The following is a 5,383-nucleotide window of genomic DNA, read 5'->3' on the forward strand; positions in this document are numbered from 1 at the left end:
GGACCCTTCAGTCCGCAGGCTGACACTCTATCCACTGAGCCAAACCGGTTAGGGCGGCAATTTCATTTCTTATGCCTGCAACTTTCCCTCCAAGAAGTTTGGCCAAGAGCAGTACCAGGATCCCATCCTCACCATTCTGTTTATTTTATTTTTTTAAATATCTTTATTGATTTCAGAGAGGGAGGGAGAGAGAGAGACGGAAACATCAATGATGAGAGAGGATCCTTGATCGGCTGCCTCCTGCCCGCCAACCCGGGCAAGTGCCCTGATCGGGAATCCAACCGTGACCTCCTGGTTCATAGGTTAATGCTCAACCACTGAGCCGCACCAGCCCCTGAATGACTTGAGACATTTCCATTCAATTCCATTTCAAAATCAAGGTGTGCGTGCCTGAGCAGGCTGCCGACATCACGCTAGGAAATTCTAAAAGGTAAAGGGCAAAGCGTGGGCTTGGGGGCCAGGGGGTAGAAGATGGAGAGACGGGCGGGGGAAGGACAGGATGGGGAGGGGCAGGGAGGCAGGAAGAGGCAGGGCTGAGTGATGGAGGAAGACACAGACCAGAGCGTCCGAGAGGCCACCAGCAGGATCCCTTCGGTGCACCTGTGACCGGAAGTGTCACTTTAAGGGCAGCGGCTCCGGGGATGTGACCCTGACTCCCAAGGACAGGCAACCAGCAAACAAGGACACGCACATCCAGTCAACCCTGCAGAGCAGCGCGTTCTCGGCTGCTCCCAGCCGACGCCTCGACGCCTCTCCCCGAAGCAGCTGGTGACACCCGGCCGCCTGGGGGGCCAGTGAGCTCCCACAGAAGGAAGGAACGTCTGAAAAACCGCCGTGTTCTTTACAGAAAGACGTGTGCAAAGACGTCAGAGCCACTTGCTTCTCCTCTAGGAAATGCTACCGAGGCAGCAAGCGCAGGACGCAGCACAGGTGCGGGGACTGTAAGTCCCACACGGTCCCTTCTCTTCTGTGCCGTCCGACGAACCCCGGGCCTGAGACAGGAGCAGCCAACGCAGGGTTTAATTTCTAAGTCGTGAGGCTGTGGTCTGTGGGCGTATGTTGTTTATGGAAGAAAGGAACCGACACAGCCAGGGCCACACTGCAGCTTTGTGTCAAGTGTCGTTTGTACAGAGCTGTGCAAGTGGTCACAATGATGGGGGAGAAATGGGACGCGAATATCTCCCTCTGCATATTTTTTTCATTGATTTTTAAAGAGAGTGGGAGGGAAGGATGAAGGGAGGGAGGTGGGGCATGAGGGGGAGAGAGAGAGAGAGAGAGAGAGAGAGAGAGAGAGAGAGAAGCACTGATGTGAGAGAGACACATCCATCGGTTGCCTTCTGCACGTGCCCTGACCAGGGCAGGATGGACCTGTAACCCAGGACGTGCCCTTGACCGGAACTGAACCAAACCTGGGACCCTTTGTGCTCGTCCAACGCCCTAACCACCGAGCACACGGGCCAGGATGGGGCGTGAGCATCGACAGTGCAGGCAGAGTGGGGCGACGGAAAGGGCCTCGCCCCATGACCATGACGCCGCCGGGCCTCTCTCTGGCCCTGGGAGGGAGACGCTGTGGGGGAGACATTAGCAGCCAAACAGCAAGAGCACAGGGTGCCCAGAGGTACAACTCCCAGGAGCATGGGCGATGTCTGCAGGCTCCGGAGCCCGATGGTGGGCACAGGGCGGGGACCGAGCGCCCCCGACACATTCCTGCGGACCACAGGGCGCGGGGGCGGAAGCAGAGGTGGGAGGCAGGGGACGGGCACAAGGAAGGGCTCTGGGACCGTCTGCCTGGTGACTGACCACGGGCTGATATTAGGGGGGCGCAGTTATAGAAACAACGGGAAATAGACAACGAGAGGGAGGACGTGAAGTTACTTCCCCGGCGACGACGGAGAAGAGGAGGCACCGTGAATAGAAACAGGTGACCTGGCATCGGCTGGTGCAAAGCCCTCCAGGCTGCTGGGGTGCGAGTCACAGCTGGCTGACCCGAGGGGCCCCGGGCGCCCTGGGGAAGCTCCCGGTGCTGCCAACAGGAGGGGGGTGTGCAGAACCACCAGCAGCCGCAGGACCTGGCCAGGCACGCTCCCCCACACTCTGCCTTTGGGGCCCACGCGTGTTTAAAGGGAGAAGGACAGACCTGACCAGTGCTCCTCAGCACAGCACCGTTAAAGGTAAACTCATGTGCGCAAGGAAAACTGAACAGGAACGCCGCTCCATGCCCGTCTTCTTGAAGCTTTTAAATGTGACTGTGAACGTGACATGGAACTCGAATCCTACGCCATCTCTCCCCATCACACCCGGGCCCCTGCCCCACCCACTCCCCACTCCCCACTCCCACGGCCGAGGCCGGGGTGGGGACCTTTCTCCCGCGAGGGCCATGTGGACACTCATCACATCACACTCGTCACATCATTCGAGGGCCATCAGAATGATCACCTTAAAAATGAGCCCGCTGCGCCCGGTCAAACATTTACCTAACTCACCCCGGACCCCGGGGCAGGGCCAGGCCACGTGATTCAGGGGCCTCCTATGGCCCTCGGGCCGGACGTTCCCCACCCCTGAGCGAAAGCCTTCAACTCTTCTAGCTCCGCTTCCTCGCCTGTAAGAAGGAGTTTACCTGCTTCCCCACCCGCCCTGTGGGGGGTGCTGTGGGGTGAGATGAGAGGATGAGGAAAAGTGCTGTCAGTTATAAAGCAGGCTAACCAACATGAGAGGCCATGATCCTGATTAAACCCAGGGTGCAACCTGTAATGTCCCCATTATTCTCCACAAGAACAACATGATCTTCCTTCTGGGCCTGCATAGGACCTTTACATTTTACATAAGTTTGGCACGATGACCACCATAAATTAATGCACACGGGAAAAGGTATATAACAGGCTTCCTTCTTATTTTACACAACTTTTAAATCACTATGTTTGTGACTTTCCACTTCGTACCTAAAAACTGGTTTCTGGAGGATTTTCTTGAGGCGTCCCCTTGATATTTTTGATGAGTGCTTTATTTTTCCTTTTCTTTAATAATCACTGATGCGTCAGTTTTCACAACAAAATGGAAATCATTCAATAACAAAGCTCTATGACAAGAAAAGTTAGACTAAAGCATTGCCACCGCTGCCCGAGGCCTCGGACGCCTGCAGAGCCCAGAAGCTGCCGGGAGGGACTTGACTGCCATTGCTTCCTCCTGAGCCCGGTGTTCTGCCTTCAGGAGGAAGGAACCTTTTTTTAAAAAAATATATTTTTATTGATTTCAGAGAGGAAGGGAGAGGGAGAGGGAGAGAAACATCAATGATGACAGAGAATCATGGATCGGCTGCCTCCTGCACACCCCACACTGGGAATCGAGCCCACACCCCTGGCCTGTGCCCTTGACCGGAATCGAACCTGGGACTCCTCAGTCCGCAGGCCGACGCTCTATCCACTGAGCCACACCAGTTACCTTAACCGCCTTTTTATTATGCGGATTTGTTCCCTTTAGAAGCCTACGATCACACCAAGTAACTACAACCTGCAGCCGGTAGGATTATAAACGGCAGACATGTACCTTGGACCCAATGTTTGCTACATGTTAAAGTGCCTTTTTACAAAATGGAGCATAACTGTGCATTAAGCTTTATTAAATCGGAAAAATTCAGTAAGTAGAAACCTTTGTTTATATAGACTTTGTTTTAAAAATAATCTTAAAGTTGATTTGGTTTTTTTTAATATGTTTTTATTGATTTCAGAGAGGAAGAAAGAGGGAAAAAGAGAAACATCAATGATGAGAGCATCATTGATTGGCTGCCTCTTGCACGCCCCCTACTGGGGATCAAACCCAAAAACCCAAAAAGTGCCCTAACGGGGAATCAAACCGTGACCTCCTGGTTCATAGGCCGATGCTCGACCACTGGGCCACGCCGGCTGGGCTGATTTCTATTTTCTTCTTCTTATTATTATTATTATTATTATTATTGACTAGAAGCCCGGTGCATGAATTCATGCTCCAGTGGGGTCCCTCGGCCTGGCCTGCAAGATCAGGCCAAAACTGGCTCTCCGACACCCCCCGAGGGGTCCGGATTTCGAGAGGATGCAGGCCAGGCCCAGGGACCCCACCGGTGCACGATAAGGGCCAGGGAGGGACCTCAGGAGGGCTCCAGGGCATGTCCAGCCCATCTCGCCCCGTCCCCATGGGCCAGACCCAGCAGCAAGCTAACCTACTGATCAGAGCATCTGCCCCCTGGTGGTCAGTGTGCATCATAGCGACTAGTGGGACCGTCGAAGGAATGGTCAAACACTTTGCGTCTTAGGCTTTTATTATATAGGATTTCAGAGAGGAAGGGAGTGGGAAAGAAAGAAAGAAACATCAACGAAGAGAGAGCATGATTGATCGGCTGCCTCCTGCATGCCCCCACACTAGGCATCCAGCTGCAACCTGGGGCGTGTGCCTGACTGGGAATCGAACCGTAACCTTCATAGCTCGATGCTCAACCACTGAGCCACACCAGCCTGGCTGATTTCTATTTTTTCAGTAAAGCTGTACCTAGAGCTCACGAGTCTATAAGTAACAAAGTCGCTGATGAAGTTTTCAAAACACTGAAAACAAACCAAGCTGGACTCTACCTCACCCTGGAAAGCCCACGTGGGCGGTCCCGTAACCTGTGAGGTCACAGGAGAGTCAGCAACTTCCGTGACTGAACAAAGATGAGTCACCCAGCTGCCTACCCAAACACAGTGAATGTCTCACGGCAGCAGTTCAACGTGACCGCACCTCCCGGGGAAAAACAAAGGTGAGCACCTTGTCCTGGTCTTCACTGAGCCCAGACGGCACCCTCAGCTCCAAGAGCAGCGTCTGCAAAACATGCCACCAACCCTGACGGTCGCAAGCCCTCACTCCGCTAAGTTCAGCACTAACTCGACAAAAGACAATGCATCTTCAAAACTATCCGAATTGCTGTACAAATTAAACCCAAAGAGCAGCCCTGGGAGCCACTAAAATCCCCTGTACCATAAAGGCAGGCACGTAAAAATACCCGGAAACAAGAATTTTACATAACAGATCCGGCCGGCAAGTGATTAAATCAGAGAAGGTAGTAGATGCCGCCTACGTTAATGCCTGTGCTAATCACGCTGGAAAATCTGTGCTCGGCTCACAGCTCTGAAGCTGAAAACACCAAGTAAGACCGAGCTCCCGGCACAAACTGCTTCCGCCCTGTGTCCGGCTGCACCGCTGTCACAGAGTGAGCGATGCCGCCACATCAGAGGGACTAGGAGCCGGTCCTGCCCAATGCCCCGCGGGTGGAAAAGTCTTAGATCATCTCCACGTTGGGCGGAAAGCGGGACTCTCTAAACGCCGGCATCCACATGACCGTCCCTCCACCCAACACAGAACTTTAAAACACAAAAAT

The sequence above is a fragment of the Myotis brandtii genome, unplaced genomic scaffold (assembly GCF_000412655.1).
Source record: "Myotis brandtii unplaced genomic scaffold, ASM41265v1 scaffold221, whole genome shotgun sequence".
NCBI classification, from domain to species: domain Eukaryota; kingdom Metazoa; phylum Chordata; class Mammalia; order Chiroptera; family Vespertilionidae; genus Myotis; species Myotis brandtii.